Raw genomic sequence first — 23270 nt, forward strand, 5'->3', positions numbered from 1 at the left:
AGAAATGCAATTTCTAGGGGCGCCTGGGTGGCTCAGTCGGTTAAGCGTCCGACTTCGGCTCAGGTCATGATCTCGCGGTCCATGAGTTCGAGCCCCCGCATCGGGCTCTGTGCTGACAGCTCAGAGCCCGGAGCCTGCTTCCGATTCTGTGTCTCCTTCTCTCTCTGACCCTCCCCCATTCATGCTCTGTCTCTCTCTATCTCAAAAATAAATAAACGTTAAAAAAATTTTTAAAAATAAAAATAAAAGAAATGCAATTTCTGATGTCCCTTCCAAATTCTCTAATTCTATGAAATATTGTGAAGGAGGCTTATTAACTTATGGAATAGAGAGAGCCCTCCTAAACTTTCAGGCCCAGCTCCTCACAAATCTGCCCCAGGATTTACTAACAGGAATACAAGTACACTCAAGATGGTCCAAGAAGGTCCCACAGTCTTCTGTCCTCTTCAGTTTTTCAGAAATTAATTGAAATCTTTGGTATTATCTTGGTGTTCTTCCCATTCTCTTTGTTCTTCTGGGCTATTCTTTTGCAATCATTTTATTGGGCTTTTGGAAGGCAGGGGAAATATTTGGGCCAGGCAGCCATCTTAACTGGGACCTCATCATTTGATTTTTGAGTAGCATTACCTCACCAAGGTTGGAGGTCCTGCTTCCTCTTCCTGTCAGAGACACTTCCACATGGTAGTTGAGTAACGGCCTGAATAAATAGATAAATCTATGTGTTATTTATTTGAATTTAGATAATTATGTTCTTTAAAATACAAAGATTTCACTATCAGCGCTGTTTCAGATATTACCTGACAGTATTTTTTGGTTTTGGTTCTGGTTTAATATTCCCATTTCCCTCCATTTTAAAGCAAGTAAGAGAAGAGAAGAGAAGGGAAGAGAAGAAGAAGTACCTTGAGTTTTAGAGGCAGTAGTAAAATTGCCATAATTAAGCTTTGGCCTATATCAGTGGTTCTCAAATTTTAGCCTGAATCAGGATCACCTGGAGGGCTTGTTAAAACACAGACTGCTAGACCCCAACTCTAGAATGTCTGGCTCAACATGTCTGGAGTGGAGCCTGAGAACTTTCACCTCTAGCAAGGTACTATGTGGTGTCAATGATGCTAGTCTAGGGACCATACTTTGAGAGGCACAGGACTACATGAAATACAGCACTTGGGGGGGGGGGGCGCTTGGGTGGCTCAGTTGGTTAAGCTTCTGACTTCGGCTCAGGTCATGATCTCACTGCTCATGGGTTTGAGTCCCACATCAGGCTCTGTGCTGACAGCTCAGAGCCTGGAGCTTGCTTCAGATTCTGTCTCAGTCTCTCTGCCCCTCCCCTGCTCAAGCTCTGCCCCTCTCTCTCTTTCTCAAATATAAATAAAAATATTTTTAAAAATTAAAAAAAGAAATACAGCATTTAGGTATTGGAAGTAGATAAGGGGCACCTGGGTGGCTCAGTCAGTTGAGCATCCAACTCTTGATTTCAGCTCACGTCATGATCCCAGGGTCATGGGATCAAGCCTTGCATTGGACCCCACATTAAGCATGGAGCCTGCTTAGGAATCTTTCTGTCTCTCCCCTGCTTGTACTCAATCTCTCTAAAAAGAAAAAAAAAAAGTAGATAAGTAATTTGTTTATTCATTAAATAAATAATTGAATAATTACTCTGTATTGAGTATTGTTTTAGGTACAGTGTAATAAGCAAAAAAAAAAAATGTGGTTTCTGTTCTCAATGAAACTTTCTGATGGAATTTTCCAGTTTTTAACTACAGGTGTTTTTTTTTTAATGTTTATTTATTTTTGAGAGAAAGAGACAGAATGTGAGTCGGGGAAGAGCAGAGAGAGAGGGAGACACAGAATCCAAAGCAGGGCCCAGGCTCTGAGCTGTCAGCACAGAGCCTGATGCCGGGCTCGAACCCACGAATCGTGAGAACATGACCTGAGCTGAAGTCAGATGCTTAACCAACTGAGCCACCCAGGCGCCCCTAGAGGTTTTGATTAGAGGTCTGCTCATCACAGAAAGTCTCCTCACGGTGCTATACCATATCATGTTCATTCCCTTCTCTATTAGTCATTGTGGTTGTCTTGCTTGTTTTTCCTTTCAGTTTTATTGAAACTGAAGCATAATTGATATACAACACTGTATAAATTTAAGATGTATACCATAATGACTTGACATATGTGTATATTGTGAAATGATTACCAAATAAGTTTAGTGGACATCTATCACCTTCACCAGGGCTCTCTCACTCCTCTTAGGTAGAAAGACCCTTCTCTCTGACAGACCCAAGTTTTGCCTATACCTCTGTTCAGTGTCTCCCTCTCCCCCAGCCCAGCCCTTGACCATTGGTTTCGGCTTTCACTTCTACCATGGCGGTTAAGACTTCCTAACATATAATCTACCCTTCATTCTACACTGTTCTCTATCTCCAGCAGCTTCATTTGTGCCCCCACCATTTGCAAACCCTACAAGGCAATGGGCCACATGTTACATTTCTTTGCAACTCCAACCCTCAGCTCCTCAAGGAGTTAAGAACACTCTAGGAGATAAATATGAGCTTGTTGATAGATTTGCTTGGAATCTCAACCTCCTTTTTGGAGGAGCTGGAGTAGAATCAAAATTGCCACCATCATAACAAGAGTCAGACCACATGGTCAGACGTTGTTTGTGGTGGCTGGGTGGAGTCAAAGGATTGGAGACCAGGGGGAAAAAAAAAAACAAACAGGTGTTTGGCTTAGGATTTTACTCAATTGACAGAAGCCAAGAATAGTTAATTTTTCTTTCAGTACAGAATTTGCCTTCTAAACAGAGTTTGTGCCTAAGAAAAAGTAATATGGTCAGAATGAACTGGAGAATAAGTTGTGGAATCAGGTGCCATCTGTGTTTTCTTGACTAGTGGATCTTAATTTTGCTGAAAATTAGTTCTGAGCTGGTAATAATTGAATAAATAGGTCCAAGATCACTTTTTATTACAATTGGATTAACTGGACACTAACTGCCACAATCTGGTCTAAATACGTTAAGATAAAGAGGAAACCTTGTTCATCCTGAAATAGATGCTACATAGAAATAGAAGAAAAGTACTTTAAAGATGAAAGAATCTTTGAGAGAAGTATGAAATAATGGTTATGTGTGAGGCTCTGACCTGGAACCTGGTCTAATCCAGTTTGAATCTTTATTCTCCTCCCACTTTCTGTGTGGTCTTAGGAAAATTTCTTTATCTCTCTGAATCTCAGTTTCTTTATGTGTGCAGAATTAGAGATTAAAAATATCACCTATTAAAGAATTAATGGGAGAAATAAGTGACAGTATAATAATGTACATGAAGCTCCTAGTATAATGTCTAGCTTATAGTAATAGCACAGTAAATGACAGTTATTATGTAGTCCAATCCTACCATTATACAGATGAAGAAACTGAGGCTCGGAGTAATTGAAGTAATTTATGGACAGAACTAAGACAAGAACTTAGGATTTCAGATTTCCAACCCAACACTCTATTCAGGTAATTTACCATTTATCACTCTCTCTGTAATTTTGATCTTTTGAGTAGGCAATTTGTGAAAATTTGGGCAGTGAACTAAGATGAAATACATTTTTTCCTACTTTCTGTGAAAATTGGGTTTCAAGTTAAATATATATAACCTACATATGAAAAAGGCTATTTTCAAACTCTTTAATAGTATCATTTAATAAATCAACCATAAACATTATTTGTAAACTAGTTACAAGTCATTCTTTTTTTTTAATGTTTATTTATTTTTGAGGGAGAGAGTGAGACAGAGCATGAGCAAGGGAAGGCCAGAGAGAGGGAGACGCAGAATCTGAAGCAGGATCCAGGCTCTGAGCTGTCAGCACAGAGCCCGACGCGGGGCTCAAACCACGAAGAGAGAGAGAGAACATGAGAACATGACCTGAGCCAAAGTCGGACGCCCAACCGACTGAGCCACCCAGGTGCCCCTAGTCATTCTTAACTGTTTAATTGAAAAATCAAATTCTTGGCAGCACTAATTTGAGTGTTGACTAAATTAGTTTGAGTTGTGGTACACACCTACATAGGCTGAGTAAAAACTGATGCCCTCCAGTCACATCAACTATTAATATAGGAAGTCACCAACTCAAGGTGTCCCTAATGGGAAGAGTTGTCTCTTGTGAGTAATTTCAATGAGAGCAAAGTCATTATACCCAACACATCTATTTCTTTTTAACTCTTATAATAGTCAAAATGTCCTTCAAGCTCTCAGATAATTAATCCAGCAGCTACATGGCATTTAATATATTCCAGAAGTTGCAGCCATCATTGATCAACCCAAGAGTTTCTCTTCCTTTTCAGCGACAAGAGCACGAAGAAGTTATAGCTTGTTTATTTTGCAGTATAAGCATAGCCAATTTCCATGTAGTTCACCTAGTCCAGATGAAAGCCAGTTGTCCTGGACCTAATAGGTATTCAACACATGGTAGTTGAGTTTAAAGTGTCAAGGATGTGTAGCAATCTATTCATGTGTGGTGTGTTCATAAAAGTGATTAAAATTTGGGGTGCCTGGGTGGCTCAGTCGGTTGGGCGCCTGACTTCAGCTCAGGTCATCATCTAGTGGTTTGTGAGTTCGAGACCCACATGGGGCTCTGTACTGACAGCTCAGAGCCTGGATCCTGCTTCAGATTCTGTGTGTCCCCCTCTCTTTGCCCCTCCCATGCTCATTCTCTGTCTCTCTCTGTCTCTCAATAATAAATAAACATTAAATTTTTTTTAAAAAGTGATTAAAATTTCATTTTAGAGAATGACTCTGCAGAGAGTATGCCCATGAGGAGAAAGAGAAACAAAGAGCTTGACAAATTCTTTCAATGACAAGGTAATTCCAGATAAAAGATGCATCAGCCAGAATAATTTGGGTTGCAAGAGACAGCAACCTACTTGAGAAGAAAGGGGAAATGCACTGGCTCATGAACTACAGGAAGATGATATGGGGCTAGATGAACTCAGGGACTGCAGGGCTGTTGACTTTCTCTCCACTCATTCTCAGACCAGATTTTCTGCAAGGCAGAAGATGCATCTGCCATTAGTCATGGGTTCATATCTTTTATGGCCTTGGGAAGAGAAAAAATAGGTCCTTTTTACCCTGTTCCAGTTGAAATAACCCAGGAAGGATTCTGAAAGACCTGACTTGAGGCACATGCCCACCGTGGACAGTTGTGGCTTAGGATCTGAGGTACTTATAAAAGGGGATACCTCTCTGGATGCACAAAATTTGTCCACTACTGCTAGTGCTTATTGAATGCTTATTTATGCCAGGCATACAAACTCTCATATTTGCTTCTAAAGTCGGGATCATGAGTATAGGAAGTGTCTGTACGGACACACTGAATTGTTCTGAGGGGTACAAGGGAGCTGGCTTGGATGAAGAGAGAGGAAGCCCAAATCACCAATGAAAATGACAAGCTGGACCCTCCCAGCAGGGTACCTCCTCCTCTATTCCTGAATCAATAGGAACAAGAGTGAACTCCAAAGGCAATCCCCTTCACCATCACCCCCAGCCCTAACCACACCTTTCTGAAGTGGGGTAGATCCAGGTTTTAAGGGGCCTAGAGTTTACACAAGTCAGGATCCTTCTTTAAGAAAAAGAATACAAAATAATTTACTTCTGCAAATTTTACAACAAAATATGACCACACAAACACATTTTGAGTGCCCCTTAGCTGTGTCCCAAAATACAAGCTTTACTGGTTTCATGACAAATCTGCCTCTGGTAACATTTATCACAACAAACCACATTTGGAGCCAAGATTCAAATGACATCTAGGATCTTGAACACCCATCCTTTTTTTAGAACATCAACCAGTAGGACCCCTCCCCACTGGCACTTGTTTCTTGAGAACTTTTACAATTCAGGCTCTTTACTAATTTAGAATGTCCTTCTACCTCAATTAACTCAAATCCTGGAAATGCACCATTTTTATAATTATCAGAAACTGACTCCCACCCATCCCATACATGCATGATTTTTCTTTCTTTAGCAAAATATGGTCACTAAGGAGAAATAGGCTTGAGAACACCAATTATTCCAAGGCAAACACTTTGGCCTCAGTGTCACAGGCTTGAACCTGACATTCCCAGCCACAGCACTGCTGAAACTGATAGTCTAGTCATGTAGGGGATTTTCCTGACTCCGTGTCTGTCTCCCCATGGCTGTTTATTTGTATTGCTGTCTGCTTTGGTTTGGGACACTGACCTTATAAGCTGCTTCCTCAGCCCAAGCCTGTAGCCAGAGAACTAGAAGTTTCCCTCTGCACTCCTCACAGCCAACTGGAAGGAACTGGCTATTAATTCACGCTGTGTAACTGAAGAGGGAGAGGGGGGTTGGGGGGTAAGGGAGGGGTATGCGGAGAGAGAGAGAGAGTGAGGTTGAGAGAGAGGAGTCTTTTAAAATCCACACCAAGCCAGCTGTGGCTCTCTGGATAGCTGAGTCATAGACGACCAGGCAGTTCAGTTGGAAGGCACACTGTACATGCTAACTCTCAGGTTCCGGCTAGGGCGGGGGATAGTTAAATAAAAAAGGAGGGGAGATAAAAAGAAAGAAAGAATGAGAGGAAGAAAGAAAGAAAGAAAGAAAGAAAGAAAGAAAGAAAGCCACAATTTAATCTCAGATAGCATTTCATTTTGAGACTTGCTGTGATCAGAGGTGAAGGACAAGAAGCTGGTTCCCCTACAAATGAGACTCCATCCTCATGTGGTTAGTCAAGAATCAATTAGAGAAATCTGACTATTGCTATTTTGATTTTTAATACAAAAATTACAATAATTGCTAGAAAATGCTGGCTGCTGACTTTTTACTGGAACTGGCTAAAGGTTGTCTTGAAATGTCGGCCACTGAGTCACAGTTCATAATCAGCTGCGTCATGGCCAGATTGGGCAGTCTCATGACATATAAGAAGGTTATTATTACAGAAATAATTGGAGTAATGGTTATAGGTCTAAAATTTGTCTGGCATAAAAAAAAATCTCCAAAGGATGGCAAAGGAGGGTTGAAAAGAATCTAAGGAACAAAGATATCTAAGGAACATAGTAGACTACCACTGTCCTGGGCAGGGAATTGATTCCAGGGAGCATTTCCTGGGTAGTGGAGTAACATGTGCCCACTTGCAGTGGGATCTACTCATGGGAGTCATCACTGGTTCATTGTATTGGTGGCACCAGAGCAATTTTCATGGACTCTATCAACTGCCTGCTGTCACCTCTTAGTTTTGTGGCTAGTGAGAGTCCTCTATGTCAATCCTGTCTACCTAAAGTTCTAAGTGATTCTCAGACCTGTTCTTTCCACATCCTGAGCATAGATGCTCAGAGTATAGTGTGTTTCAGAAGGAAACCAGAGGGTCATGCTGATAAGATTTCCCACAAATCCCCACCATCAAGATTCAGCTAGGCCTAAGGTTAGTCAGTGATCCCTTTATTCATCTCTTCCCACAAGGTGTTTCTCCTCTCCTAGACATAGACTAGACAGATAAAAGGAGTGTGTGTGTGTGTGTGTGTGTGCGCGCGCGCGCGTGCGAGCATTCTGAGGAGATAGGCACCATGGCTTCCTCTCTGTGGGTGACCTGGGCATCCTCTTACCTGAGGCCTTTGCTGCCATGTCTCCTCCTTCTCCCTAACTCCAGGTCACATTTTGCTCTAGTTTTGCTATAAGTTAGTGGTTCTCCACCCAATGTAAACTAGAATCATCTGGGGCACTTTAAAAAGTACAGGTATCAGGGCCCCATCCTACCTCCAAATTCTAGATTTAGATCATCCAGTGTGGCCCCACAAGGGTCATCAGTATTATTTTTAAAGCTCTTCACATAATCCTGATGTGAAATCCCTGGCCAACTCTCAATTGCTTTCTTACTGAGGCTACAGCAGCATTTCAGTGTCTGTCATGTAAAGGCCCTATAACATTTAGCAGAAGCTTTTACACAGTACATGGAAAATCTTGGTTAATAATCACTTCTGGCTAGCATAATTAAATTCATTTTGGTTTTGTCTGCTTCCAAGGAGAAGGCAGAAAGCCTAAGCTGTGATCCAGACTCTGCCTGTACAACTTTGGGCAAGTAACTTATCCTCTTTGGAGAAGTATTTCTTCTCTAACAAAATGAATTTCTTAAATTAGATACTCTTTAAGATTTCTTTCAGTTCTAGCCTATAAGGATTATAAAATCCAATGGACTTTTGTTCAGTACTGTCGTTAAATCAGGCTATGATTTATCAGTTGTGAGTCCGAGGGTGGCTCACTCATCTTCTCCAAGCTCCTCAGTTCCACATGTGCAAAATTAGATGGGAAGACCGGGCTCAGATTTCCAAATCTGCTCTGCAGAAATTCCTAGCCCAAGAAATGCAAAAAAGATTCCCAGTGAAAGGAATCTGACAAATCTTTAAGTAACAAACCTAGGTTGACTCTCTATAACTCAAAACTTTCCACTCATTTGATCATGAAGTCTACTCTTTTCTTTTCTTTTCTTTTCTTTTCTTTTCTTTTCTTTTCTTTCTTTCCTTTCCTTTCCTTTCCTTCCTTTCCTTTCCTCTTTTCTTTTCTTTTCCTTTCTCTTCTCTTCTTTTCTCTTGTTCTCTTTTCTTTTCTTTTCTTTTCTTTTTTAATGTTTATTTATTTTTGAGAGGGAGAGAGCACAAGTGGGGCAGGGGCAGAGAGAAAGGGACAGAAGATCCAAGGCAGGCTCCATTCTGACAGCAGTGAGCCCAATGTGGGGTTTGAACTTGCCAACTGTGAGACCATGACCTGAGCTGAAGTAGGATGCTCAACCGACTGAGCCACCCAGGTGCCCCAGAAGGCTACTGTTTTCTTGAAAATCCTATTGACATACCTAGAACTAACTGTAATACCTGATGATCAGACCTCTCCCTTTTTGTTGTTTTTTTTTTTTTTAGAGAGAGAGGAAGAGAGAAAGCTGGAGCAGGGGAGCAGGGCAGAGGGAGAGAATCTTAAGCAGGCTCCTCCACTTTTTAAGTTCTACTGCTTTGTGGTCAAGACTACAAGTTTGTTACATAAAAGTGTGAATAATTTACTTGTTCCTTTGACATGTAAAATAGAGGATTATTGGTTCACTGCTCCAGCCCAGCCTTTGGCCACTCAGTAGGCAAGGACACAATCTGAAACTAGCATCTTTTGGGGCTTGTCTTCTTTTGAGAAGACAATTTTTTAAAAATGAGATGTAATGTCAGAAGTCATTCTGGTTCAAGCATAAAATAGACCCTGACTCTCTTCACTGTAACCTGTATGAAACAGGTTGCGTACAGAACAAGTAAATAAAAGTTGCTCGCTAACACAGTTTCTTTAGTTTGATGAAATAAGACCAATTTCATATAATCAGGAAGTTCAGAATCAGAGAAATCATCTATAGAGGCAATGTAAAGTGTCAAAAACAGTTCTACAGTTAGAATTTTTGGCTGGCCAGGTAACTTCGGCTCCTCACTTCATTCTTTTGTGCGTTGGCTTTCTCATCTGTAAGATGGAGGTAAGAATTGCCCCTAATACAAGTGCCTTTAATTATAGAAACAAGTGACTTAATATGTATAAAGCACCTAGAACAATGTTGGCACACGGTAAGCACTTAATAAATCTTTATTTTCTGGACCATGAATCACCACTTTGTGATCAATGTTAAATACATGTTGTAGACCTATTTTATCTGGCTCACAAAATGAGTATACTTTTAACATTTGAATGCCTTTAGTAGGGCTTATACTTTATAGCTGACCTCAGGGCTCATCTCTCCTTATAGTCGTATCTGACCACGGTAGTCATGTGTGAGTCTAGAATGCAGACTTACTAAAGCAGAAACTGTCAGAATCATGTTTGAATGCCAACTCATCAGGGCCTAACTGGTAGATGGGGCTTTCTTAGCATTTGTTGAACGAAAAAACGAGTATACACACACACACACACACACACACACACACCCCAAATCCTTTCTAGAATATCCTTCACAAGGGGTTGTTTTAGCCTCTGCAACAATAACTCCATGGTAGGGCATTAAGTATCTCTCATTCTGTATTTGGGCATTTCTGCTTATTGGGAGTTTATTTGTATTTCTCATTCAATATCTGATATTTTGAAGCTAAAGGGGACACTGGAGAGAATCTGGTCCAATTCTTTTATTTGACAGTTGTTGGGAGGCCCAGTGACTCTCAGAAAGTCATTGCCCATTGTGGTGATACCAACCTATGAGTGGGTATACACTTCCCTTATGAATCAGCACTCAGCTTTGTAGTGTGATTTGAGTCTCTAATGCCTTGAAATACCAGTTTCTCAGGCAGTCAGCAACCATACTTTGATTCCTGAAGAACTTTCCAAATCTATTAGACAATCTTCTCTTGAAATATAATCATGAGTTCCTTCCTTTATCAACCAATGCCTAAGTTACTAATTAATCATTTGGTAAGGATGAAGATGAATAAGAAGAATGAAACACAGGATAGGCCCTGAGGGTAGAGACACATGTATCGAGGAGAAGGATCTAGGATGGAGAATAGAGAAGAAGGGCATTGGAGCCAAGCCCCATCTACTTCACAAGAAGGCCAGACACAGCCCAGATCCACATGCAGCTTGATCAGGATATTGCTCAACGTTCCCTGGGGAGGGGATGGGAGTGGGGGACAGACAGTGGCTAATTTAATATAATCAACATGCAATAGGGCTCTTCACCATTAAAGGGAAAATCTAAAAAGAAGAAAAAAAGAATCTATTAGTATAGTTTCTAAAATCTCAATTCTAGCTGGAAATGGTTTCAGGGAAAGTGAGATGATGCAAGTCTAGTGCAGCTGAAATCGCCCTCATTCCTTGGCTCCCCATCAAACATTAGAAATCTTTCATCAGGGATTGCATCTCTGTCTCTTTTTCTCTTCCCCTTTCTCTCTGGAGTAGTGACTCTTAAACCCTTTTGATCATGAGGCCCTGGTAAAAATTATAAATGCTCTCCCAGAAAAAAATGAACAAACATGAACAAGTTTGCGCACGACCTCAGGCAATATCCTCACCCCCTAAAACCAGTGCTCATGGACTCAAACTAGGAATTTTTGCTCTTTAATGTCTGAGGGATGTGTTGGGATCTTTTATCTCCTGCCCCATATATTACCTGAAGCACTCCTGGGGACCAGGAGAAGGCAGATGTGTCCTGAGAACCTTGCTGTAATAGGAATACACTCAACCAATCTGCTGACACTTCCAGTATGAATTAAGGGTCTTTATCTTTATGCTCATGCTACCTTATGCCTAATTCTATGCTAGTGGTGACCACTCTGTATTATAACTATCTGTTTACTTGTGTATGCCATTCTCTGTGAGTTCTGCAAGGTCAGACTTTGACTCATGTCTTCATGGTTGTATCCTCAGGTACATTAGGATACAACAGATAGGTACATAGGATCTTGGTCCATTTTTGTGGAGTGGAGGGAAGGAGTGAGAGGGAGGGAGGAAGGGAAGAGGAAAGAAAGGAAGATATCCGTGGGATTTTCTAGAACTTTTCAAAACTTCCAATTCAATAATGGGGAACTAGGTGAGAAAGATAACCTGGATTTACATCACAGGTAGTCCTCTTGATGTTAGTATGGTCAACCATCAGAGTACTAGAAGGATAGACATGGAGCTATGTTTGTTTCGACAGTATTCATGTCCTTGGAGAAGTAGTCGTGATGGCCTATTTAAAACTGTTAAAAGAAAGAAAAATAGCTGGAATAGTTGAAAACCTTTGGTAGGATAAAAGCTTTTGGAGACTTCAGAGCATTTGGCTAATGGAGATTTCAGCAGCCACCTTGCCTTCTCCTTCTCCCATCCCTGATTCTGCCTGGGTAGAGACAGTGTGAGAAGAGAACCCACTAGGGGAGGAAGGCATGGCTGGTGTGTGGTAGAATTATTCTCAGTCATAATAGGAGTTGGTAGATCGGTGTCCAGGCTTTACTCGCTCATCTCCATTAGCCTCTTTAGCATAAATCTGTTGATTTTATTCTCTCAGCATCCATTCATACCTACACTGGTAATAATATAATAGTTTTTCCTTTGGGGAGTGACTACACTCAAACCTCTAAATCTTAGATCTAGATGGTGATGGTTGACCGATCCCTTTATCTCTAGAGATAACAGGTGGACCAGATCTGGTTAATTAGTGTATTGCAGCTTTCAACCATAACAATCCACTTTTAGGAGCCATAAGACCTAAGCCTAGCCAATGAGTCAATTATGTGGTGTTTGTAGAAATTATTAAAAAGAGAAGCTCTCTTTCCATTTGACTGGAAGCCAGGAGGATATAAGCCTGGATCTTCTGGGGGCCATGAATGGAGAAGACAGGTATGTGCATGGAGCCAAGACAGAGCAGAGTAGGACAGAGATGGAGAGCAACTGGGTCCTGGAGGCTATTTGAACCCTGGTATCCATCTCTTCTGAGGTTTTCCAGACCCTCTTTTCTTTGGTGAATGTTGGAGCATAAGCCAGTTTAAGATGAGTTTCTGTTCTTTTATTTTTTAATTTTTTTAATGTTTATTTTTGAGAGACAGAGAAAAAGAGAGACAAAGCACAAGCAGGGGAGGGGCAGAGGGAGACAGAGAATATGAAGACAGAGGGGGAGACACAGAATCCGAAGCAGGCTCCAGGCTCTGAGCTGTCAGCACAGAGCCCAACACAGGGTTTGAACCCATGAACGGTGAGATCATGACCTGAGTTGAGGTTGGACGCTTAACCAACTGAGCCATCCAGGCATCCCAGTTGGAGGTTTCTGTTTTTATGAATAAAGGAGTCTTATCTGCTATTTCTCTTTTCTGGTCTTTCATGTTTTAGTAAGAACCTACCATTGTGGCTCTGCCTTTTATAAATGTCTTCCTCCCTCTCCCTATCTTATTATGTTAATGTTATTTCCTTGGTATCTTTAATAAAGCCATTTCCATTATGGAACATGGATGGGAAGGAAGCGTTCGGAGATTGACTATAACCAAAGTGAGGTCTCCTGTTAGACTATTGACTGGGAAATTGTCCTTGGGGTTTGAGGTGTTCAGGAGTCCAGAGAACCCCATGGAAGGCAGGAAAGTGCAGTTTTCTGTCCAAATATATTATTATGCAGAACTTCGGCTGAGGAGTTTAGTGCCTTTGTTAGCCCATACTGAGCATACTGCCAATCTGGTATCCAGCATAAGATATGCCACTGATTACAAACTTGAAAAATAGAAAAGAGCGGAGTGTACTCAGGAAGAAAGGAAGAATGGTAGAAACATTTAGCAATTTTTCAGGGCAAAAATACTAGAATGCCAAAACAGCTCTTAGAACATACATACATACATGCAATGTGAGTTATTAAATAAATTAAATTTAGCATATTATGCTTTAAAAAGCACAGCAATACAATATATTTTAGGACTATTTTTAATCTACTCCAACACTGCAATATTTTCTAAAGATTTGGCATGGAAAATAATAAGGTTTGATTATCTGGAAAATTTGCTTATATGCAATATCTCTTTCTCTGATGATGCCTAATAAAGTGAATATTACTATATTAGACATTATCCTGTCAAAACATGAATCACTTAAAAGGTCCTTTTGTAAGTCTATCATAAGGATCCTATGATTGTATTTCTTACATTTTGAAAGTAAAAGTCTTATCTAAAATGCTATCTCAGGGGCAGAAAAGGAGAGACCCAAAACCAATAGTTTTGGGGCCAAATGCTAATGATCAGCAGGCAGGATGATAGTGAGATATCTAGTACTGGTGAGCCAAACCTATGTCTTTTCACTCTCAAACAACCCCTTTGCCATATAGGTCTTACGAAGCAGTGCCCCCAAACCCCAAACCCCAGAGGAAAGTGGGCCTCTGAGGTGTCGAGAGAGAACCAGACATCCTACTACATCCTCTCACATAGAGGACCATTAGCCTATTTTAGAATAAGGAAATTAAGAAGCCCACACATCTAGTCAGAGGACAAGGCCCAGCAGCAACTCAGAAATTCCTGGCTTGGACGGATAAACTCTCTGAATCTCATCAATTCCTACTGACAACCAAATGGTGACAGATTGAGGCCTTTACATTTGAAGGCAGACGGCATGTCAACCAGCACCACCTAGTGGAACAGAAGGATTAATCAATTCACAACATCTCTTCACTCTTGAAGGGTTGTTTACTCATACAACTATCGACTTGTGAGTGTTGATTCTGCATCATGCTCCTTGCGGGAAAAGTCAGAAAATTACAAGGAATAGAAATGGAGGTGCCAAGAGCTGAAAATATTCTGGCCTTTGGAATGCTCCAGAAATGTAGGGACAGAGAACTGCAATGGCTTAACATCATCAACCATCACTGGGGTTTAAATTAATAAAAAATAGGAAGCATGTATTACTTCTAAAAATACTTTATAAAAAGTAGGAAAGCATTACTTTAAAAAGTAAGAGCCATATTTAAAATGCAATCTCATGGCCAAAAAAAAAGGAGAAAAGGTACAGATATTTAGAGGAACATACTGGGTTTGGCTCTGCCCATTCATCTCCAACCAGTGGCCATTTGTATTCACTCAGTAGAAGGGAAGCCATGAGAATTCGTTGGTGAACAAGTGATAAAAGTACACAGAAGATAATCTCGAAGTTTCCTGTTGAAAATGGTACTCTAACCCTCAACACAGAACCAGAAAAACTGTGATTCTTGACTATTGCTCTTTTAATTGTGGTTGGAAGATTGGGAAAAAGTTATAATTGGATAAATTGCAACACCCCCCCACCACCTTGTCCCAGATCCCATTAGAATGGCCTGATTGAAGCCTGGTTTTGAACTCTCAAGTATACATGTATAATTAGGACTCTTGAATACAAATATGCAAAACTCCAACTGGAGCTAGCTTAGTCCAGGGAAAAGGAGTTTATTGGAAGGTTTCTGTGGATATTTTATTTAATCAAAGAAATAGTTGAACATCAAACTGTGGAAATGAGAGCAGTGCCTTTGGATCTCAGGAACAGTGGGAACCAGGGGCTGGAATGCTACCTGGGCTTTCTTGCCTCATCTTTGCCTTTGGCCTCTTTCTGGGTCAAGTTCACTTTTTCTCATAGCAAACCAGTTTTTCCTTTATGATGGGAAACATGACCACTGAACATTCAAATCTCTTTTCTTACAGCTTTTGCCACCTGAGAGAGGTTGGCCTCCTTTCCTCAACTCTGATTTTAAAATTCCATGGAGGGACTGATTGAGATCAGATGCCTATAGTTGCTGTGCTGATAGTGCTGCAGATACCCTTACAAATTATGAAATAATGGTATTTTGGAATCACCAATACAATCTCCCATGAGATCTCACACCAGCCAATTCCTCACATTAGAAATCCTTCATTTTGGGACTATCTCTTCAACACCTTCTATGGATTTCTGACCATCCAGAATTCAACAGGGATGGGTCACTTACCAGGAGAAACCAAATTGCCTACATGGAACACAGATCAGCTGCTGAAGTCCAATCTACACCTATATTCATATAAGACAGCAAGACAGTTCTAAACATAAGAACATTAATTCAGAACTGAACAGAATTATAATGTCACATGTTCATTGGGCTAAGGAGGAAGAAAGTGTTTTTACCTGGGCTTTTTCCCATGAGGGGAAAATGAGAGGAAGTGGATTTATACCCCTGCCTGGGCTCCTTGAGTGGTGAGACAGGAATATCTCTGGAGGGAGATTGCAAGGGTAGGATTTGAGAACAGAAAATTTGGGCTTTCCTTTGTTGGTATGTCCATCCATTGGTCATGTCTCAAAGTTTTAAAATCATAGCCCACACACAGCACAGCCCTAATGTGAGCTTTTATTCCCCTTGCCTAGAAAGTTGAAACACTCTTCCCCTTACGCTGTAAGTCTACTTTTGCAACCAAATCAATTCAACTTGGGTTAAATAATTCTCAAAAATGACAAATGAAAACAATGGATTCAAACTTCAAATGGCTGAATTAGTGTGTTCTTGTCCTAACTTTCAGCTAGTATGGGTACCTGACCTTACAAACCAATCTAATATAAGATAGCATTCTAAATTGTGACTACAACTTGTCAGAGGATAAAGGACTCTGGGGTAGTATCAATTTTCCCCTCTTTATCCTATTTACATAGGATTTCTCAGTCAATAATTGCAGTGAACCCAGAAGAAGAGGTGATGCTGAGAGCAGAGGAGATCAATTAAAGAATGTTACATAAGAGCCCAAAATATGAGTATCTAATTTCCCAGTCATTGTGAATAGTTATTTTATTCAAAAAGTAATAAACTATGATATTTAAATGGAAGCTCATGCAAGAATTGAGAAGCTATTAATACAAAGATAAAGAGATTGCATCTTTGGTAGAAAAGATAATACCAGTAAGCCAACAGAATGATGAAATTAGCTAAAGGAAAATGGAGAAGATTATCAGCAGAAGGGATCTTTGAGGGGGAAATGGGGCAGGTTGAATTACAGACATTTTATGAAGCCAGTAAGCCATTCAAATGAAGTTCTGACTTGAGGGGGATTGTGGTAAAGGTAGATGAAATGAAGAGGTGGAATTCAACTATGGATTCAAGTATGGGCTGAACCACTGAATAGGACAATATTTGTAATGGTTACAATTACGTGTTTCACTGCAAGTCTTTATTTTCTAATATAAAATAATTGCTTTCTGATACTGAAGAGAAGAATTTTCAATTCATTGGTTGGTGCTAAATTATATTTCTGGGTCAAGCATAAAAAATAAGCTACCACCAAATAACCTAAAGTCCACTCTTTGAAGATATAAATTCATAAAGCCTATCACACTATTAAAGATGTTGTAACTAGCCCTTTGGGGGCAATAGACCTTCCCATTCTGACATAGAATACCCAGAAACTCCACTATATTTTCTCTTCATCAGACTTTAGTGCATAGCTGGTGTGGAAAATGTTTCATTTTTGAATAACTTTTCATGTGTCCCATGCAAGAATCTTGAGGAAAATACTCAGCGAGAGGAGCTAGATGGCAATTATAAAGCAGAGCACACAAGAAACCCATTCTTTCATTCAAATTGTAAGACAACTTGATGGACCATTTCTAACTGGCCAGAAGCCTTAATTTACTAAAACTACTGTTCTATGTCTATTTGTATAAGGAAGAATCAGATAATGTGGCAACAGCTTTATTATAAATAATTCCAACCCTAAGTGCCATATAATGGACAACAGGGGGTCACACACACATATTCAGCCCAATCTACTTCAGCAACAGAACTAAATGGTTAGAATTCATTTAACTGGATTCATTCATTCATCCCATAGTATCGTTTGAGTACTTACTATATTTCAGACAGTGTTCTAGGCCCTGGAGTAACAATTCTGGATGTCACAAAGCCCCTTCTCTCATGAAGCTTACACTGAAGGGAGACAAAGAATAAACAAGTCAATATGTAGCATATCAATTAGTGACATGTGCTGTGAAGGAAAAAGCAAAGCAGTGAAAGGGTGGAAAATGGAGGGAAAACTTGGAGAGATTTTTTTTTTAATCAAGTGTGGTCATAGGAAGTCTCTCTGATTAAGTGACATTTGAACAGAGATCTGGTTAAGACTATGGCATGATCAGATAAAACATTGCTTTTAGTTGCCATATTCTGCTAAGCCAAGGAAGAAGATGGGTGCATTTCAAGAGCTGCTTCAACAAGATTTTTAAAGAAAACATTAACCCTCAGCTAATTAAAATAGCCAATTAGCCAGAATTCCTCCCAACCTTATTTCCTGGGCATTGCAGTTATAGGAAAGCAGCAATACATACATTTGCATCTTTGATGATATATCCAGACACCACATGCTATAGTGGAAAAAGGATGATTTTCAAAATACTTGAAGAGAAGGGGCTATGTGATTGGTGGGCTCTGCTCAGAATTCCAAGTCCATCTCTTTGTGGTCTTGAGTCAGTTGGTTAACCTACTCAAGTTCTACTTTTACTGTGCAAAAAGATCACAACACCTACCTTTTGGACTGGCCGTAAGGATTAAATCAGATGACATATGTAAGATCTGGGCACCTAGGAAGCACCTAAGAACAGGTTAAAACATGTTAGCTGTATTCCCCTGATATCCCTAGAGAATTACTAACCCATGAAAAGTGTCACAGAGCAATGTAATAAATATAAAATTTTATTTTATTTCCCAGAAACAGAATTGTAAATTTCAGGATGTCCAGGAAACCAGTGCCTAAACTGCACTTAAGATTTATTGAAATGATTACACTACTCCACTGTTGGTGTCAGTCTCCCATCTGGACTCTCTGTTTAAAATATTTTATTCCAGCTAAATATCAGGTCAACAGACAATACTGAGAATGAGTACCATGTCTGGAATTTGATGCTGAGCCCTAACATTATAACAGCTAGTCAAGCATGCGAGGCAATACACTTGGATGCAACTTCTCATGGTCTGCAAGATTTTCCCTTGGTCTAGTGGGGGTGGGTCTGGGATGAGTGTCCATGAATTCCCATGCAACATTCATTACAATGGTTTTAGAAACCCAGTACATACTTCATTGAATTTCCCTAAAATAGAATGGATAAGACCTGCTCAGTTCTATTTTAAACTCATTTGTGTATTATTCTTCCCTTTATTGCACATTTACAGCATTAGGATTAGAAAAAAAAATTCCTGCATCCTGTTTAGTACTTAGTGCTCTGTGTGGTGGTTTCTTTATAATATATGAATGAGCTATTTTCTTATTTCTGTTTGTTATTTGAGGAGGCTAGTGGCATGAGAGCTCCAGGGTGCTCATTATTCTGCTTTTTCCAAAATTATTTTTAACTTTTCCATGGACAAATCTAGCAAAGAGAGATTAAACCACTTTTGAACATCACCATGCTATCCTTATGCCAAAGCCTTTCTTCAGAGGTTCATACCATTTTTACAGATGTGATGTCAGACTTTCTCAAAATGGAAAGGTAATATCTTGCTTCATTTTAAAACTACTTTTAATATGGGTGCAAACTCTACTTGAGATTATGTGCATACCTGGAATGAATCCCACTGACTTGACATCTGAGAATTTTCTCTAAGCCTTCGAGGGGATTCAGTCAACTCATGGAAGAACCTAATATTTGTCCACTGTTTCAGAGGCCCTTGTATGCTTACTAGCCCTGCCATAAGTGGACTTGACAGTTTTGATTTCCAGTACCAAGTGTGAAGTCAATGGAAATCTTTGAACCTGGTTAGATGGACATTCTGATAGTGATAATAATTAAATCTATATGAAGAAGTCTTTTGCTGAAATTAGTGTCACTTCCAAATAATAATTTGTACCTCATTATTAAAGTTTACACAACACTTTTAAGCATATTAGCTTCTATAATCATTGCAAGTCATTGTGGAGGAAATTACTGTGTTCACTTTACAAATGAGAAAAACCAAAGCTTAAGAAGTTAAGCAGTTTGCCCAAGATTATGCAGCTAGTAAATGGCCATTGGACTGAGCTCCTCTTTCCCCCAAGGTCATCCAGTTCCTATGCCCTATAGATATACTTATTCTTAGTGCATTACATAAGCTACCAACATTTTTAATGCTATTTTACCTTATCATTAGATTCCTGACTTTCAGGTAGCTGATAGGTCATGGATACTCCAAAAATCTCTACTGTCTGTGGGAAGCAGATTTGCAGATAATAAAAAATACAGTGGAACATATGTAGTTCTAGGGTTTAATGACAAAAGAAGACTCAATTATCTCTTTCATTCCTTGTAAGATTTACCTCGAACCCTTTCTACTCTTCAAAACCCACCCTGCTCATCCGAAATCATAGTGGGATCCTTCAGCATTTACCATCTAGACCTTGTCTACTTCTATCTACCTACTATCTGGATCCCTTAACATTTACTATTTAGATCACTCATTTGGTATTTCATGGTGAATGCCTTGTGTACACCATGTGTTATTGACTTGTATTATTATTATTATTATTATTATTATTGGTGTTGTTGTTGTTATTGTCCTGAATTGCCTCTCAACTAGAGGCTAAGCCTATAGAAAGAATGCAGGAGTCATAACTTAAACTTTTTTCAATTCCTTAGATTTAAGGTTGCCTATTAAAATATTAATAAAAATTGAACCAGAAAAAATACGTTGTTATAACTATGATAATTGGTTAACATAACTGATTTTGTTGGGTAGTCATGTGATCCAGAAATGTCATCGAGATTTAAGTAGATTCATTTTGGAAAAGCTTTTGTTTCCTTTTGAGATGGCCAGGGAGAAGAGAACTTGCTGGCTCATCCCTTCTCTTTTCTCTTGAACTGAACATGGACATATGGCCTTGTCCTGTAACAGCCATCATGTGACATGAGGCACTAAGCATGAGACTGAAAAGACATGAGGCAAAAATGGTAGGGCAGAAAAATCAAAAAAATCCTGTGTCTTTGATGACACCAATGAGCAGTCACAACACTACCAGCATTCACCTCCCTTTAGTCTTATTAATGAGATGCTACATGTTTACACTGTTTATGCCATTTATAACTCCGATTGATGCATTCAAAGTTTCATACTGCAGTTGAACCACACATCCTTCCTTGAACTTCCTAATTGGCAAAACAACAACAACAAAAGAGATACTTAAACAGTTATTATTTGTCATTATCCTTAAGGAGAAAAACATTAGTTATTCAAGGGAAGCATAGCTTTTCATGAAACTTAGTTCTTCAAAAAAAAAAAAATGGCTTCAGGAAGGGTGCCAAAGAAAGACATTGAATTATGTAGAAAATACATTCAAATCATATCTCCACATTAAATGCAAAATTAAATTTCATGTGGTTGTTTCCTGTAGCACTTTTTAATGTATATCAAGGACATAATACCAAACGCTCATTCAGTGAAAACATACAAGAGATATAGTATTTTGCCATTTGTGACAACATGGATGTATCTAGACAGTATTACACTAAGTGAAATAAGTCAGAGATGGGGCGCCTGAGTGGCTCAGTCGGTTCAGCGTCCGACTTTGCCTCAGGTCATGATCTCAGGGTCCGTGGGTTCAAGCCCCACATCGGGCTCTGTGCTGACAGCTCAGAGCCTGAAGCCTGCTTCAGGTTCTGTGTCTCCCTCTCTCTCTGACCCTCCCCCATTCATGCTCTGTCTCTCTCTGTCTCAAAAATAAATAAACATTAAAAAAAATTTTTTTTAATAAAAAAAAAAGAAATAAGTCAGAGAAAGACAAATACCATATGAGTTCACTTATATGAGGAATCTAAAAAACAAAACAAATAATAAACACACAAAAAGCAGAATCAGATCTATAAATACAGAGAACAAACTGATGGTTGCCAGAGGGGCAAGGGGGTGAAGGGATGGGCAAGATGGGTGAAGGGGACTGGGAGATACACACTTCCAGTTATGGAAATGAATAAGTCATGTGACTAAAAAGCCCAGGATAGAGAATATAGTCAATTGTATTATAATAGTGATGAATGGTGACAGATGGATAGCCATACCCAAGGTGAGCATAGCATAATGTAAAAACTTGAATCACTATGTTGTACACCTAAAAACTAATGTAACATTGTATATAAAGTATATTCAAAAAGCAAACAAAAAAACAAACCTAAATAACAAGGGAAAAAAGAGAGAGAGAAACATATAGGGCTTTATGGCCTTTAATAGTTTTTTTTGTTGGGCTTTGAAATCATATAAACAATAAATAATATTTTTATTTCCTCATCTAATGAATTTTAATCCATCTAGATTGTCATATAATACAATGGAGGACAAAACATTGTTCCCTATTTGATAATTTGAAGTTTCATAAGACAAACTACTCTACTATGGAAACTTCCCAAAATACTGCTATGGAGGAAAGAGGTTTTAAGATCTAATCTGCTTCCCTAGTCTTCTTTGATTTCATTACTTAAATCATTGCTTAACTTTTTCCTGGTTAGGTGAAGTCTGAATTTCATTTAATTGGGTCTTAGTCTATCAGACAAACCCAGCTGGCCCATTGCTGAATTAGGGAGAGAGGAAATACTGACTCAACCCATTTGAGCAGAGAGCAGTGTGGGCAGAGAGGGTCAACCTTACACATCTTTTATTGCAAAATAGTTCCAAATCTCTTGAGACTGGATGAGTGGGAGAGAATGGATTATGCTTCTGAAGTAGAAACTATCTAGAAGGACAGGATAACAGCCCTTTGGTACAAAAAAAAAGAATGAGAGCCTGCCTTTGACATCGGCCACCATTTGACCATTTCAGTATCTGTGCAACAATTGGGAGTTTCTAAGCCTTAAGAATCTGCAATCATTAATACAAAACTGGAACTAATCTTAGCTTTGGTATTTTGTCTTGAGAACAGAATTGGCCCTGTGATCCATAAGTGACTCATTGAGGAAATACTTGGGCATGCCACACAATATGAGGGCAATATTTTAACAACAGACAAACATGTATTACATGGGGAAGAATCATAAATGAAAGGAAAATAAATTAAGGAGTCAAGAACCAAAGGGAGGCTCACAGCAAGACACAGATACCATTACCCTGGAAGTGAAACGCCAGCACTTTGGAAACAAAATATATGTGCTGGAATCATCAATGAACTTGAAATGAGACTTAAGAAATACCCACACCAGTTTGCCTTCACTTCCTTTTGTGCTTGCTGCATGCCAAATACTTGAGTATAAAGTGTCTTAATGGATGTAAGAGCATTTTACAAATTAAGTGCTCTGAAAATATAAGCCATTATCATCATTATTGGGAAAGAGGAGACCACCATGTTACTCAGATGATGATGTTTAATAGCCAAATCGTTTTCCCAGAAGGAAGCTATGAAATTCTAAACAAAATTAAAACATACACAGACACTCACACACAATTTTTCAGTGTTTGGTCTTGAGCTGGGTTATAGCTCGCTACCAATAAGAAACCCTTTTCAACATCCAGGGCGTTCGAATTGCCATAACCTGGAAGGAGAATGTACTTTTCTGCACTGTTTCAGAGGGGCAGAAAGAAGCTGTGCCACGGCCTATAGTACCGGGGCCGGGGTTGGCAAATAAGCCAACTATTGCCCTTTTCCCGCCCACACTGGTGGCAGACATCGATAGTGCATCATGGCACTCTGCTAATCTCATCAGCAGCCTTAGAATTCTTGTCCACACAGTCCTCCAGGAAGTTACCATCAACTAATCGGTACACTGAGCTGAAAACCCAATTGCCACTGTCTTGGCCCTAGATGCACTAGAGTGCTATTTTAGTTCTCTGCCAACCTGGTCGGTGGAGTGGCCCCAACTCTGTGGAGCACATTAAATAGAGCTATCCACTTAAGG

General features: G+C 39.6%; 1 long non-coding RNA gene across 1 annotated transcript; it reads right to left on the bottom strand.

The window, feature by feature from the left end:
* Nucleotides 1–253: 253 nt before the first annotated feature.
* Nucleotides 254–18046, bottom strand: LOC132685399 (uncharacterized). Its single transcript, XR_009613077.3, has 3 exons — nt 17952–18046; nt 17282–17358; nt 254–697 (listed from the first exon to the last, which is right to left on the bottom strand). It is a non-coding gene; the product is annotated as an uncharacterized LOC132685399 (long non-coding RNA).
* Between the last annotated feature and the right edge of the window lie 5224 nt (nt 18047–23270).

The sequence above is a fragment of the Panthera onca genome, chromosome D2 (genome assembly GCF_046562875.1).
Source record: "Panthera onca isolate mPanOnc1 chromosome D2, mPanOnc1 haplotype 2, whole genome shotgun sequence".
Taxonomy (NCBI): Eukaryota; Metazoa; Chordata; class Mammalia; order Carnivora; family Felidae; genus Panthera; species Panthera onca.